Here is a 221-nt window from a genome sequence, read left to right as displayed (position 1 = left end):
GTCGTCCGGTAGTTTCCATATTCTTGTATGTATAACATGGGCTAGATAACTCTACTTATTTGTAGAGTCCATTAATGTATCTGGTACTGTTTGGCACCTTGTTCTTCACTCACACTTATAGTATCACCTCCCATGCCCTCACTCACTTTGTAAGCCCATCTCTGCCTAGCTAGTAACATTTTCTCTCCATTTATCATTTTTTGTTCAACCCTTTGGATCGA

General features: G+C 39.8%; 1 protein-coding gene across 1 annotated transcript in view; it reads left to right on the top strand.

Moving 5' to 3' along the window:
- The window catches only part of LOC119594870 (NADPH oxidase 4-like), a gene marked incomplete in the record, with an annotated part of 84,846 nt that overhangs the window by 57,433 nt on the left and 27,192 nt on the right, over positions 1-221 (top strand).

This window comes from Penaeus monodon, chromosome 34 (genome assembly GCF_015228065.2).
Source record: "Penaeus monodon isolate SGIC_2016 chromosome 34, NSTDA_Pmon_1, whole genome shotgun sequence".
NCBI classification, from domain to species: Eukaryota; Metazoa; Arthropoda; class Malacostraca; order Decapoda; family Penaeidae; genus Penaeus; species Penaeus monodon.
Note: the sequence above shows the minus strand (reverse complement) of the source record. Positions and strands in the feature narration are given on the sequence as shown.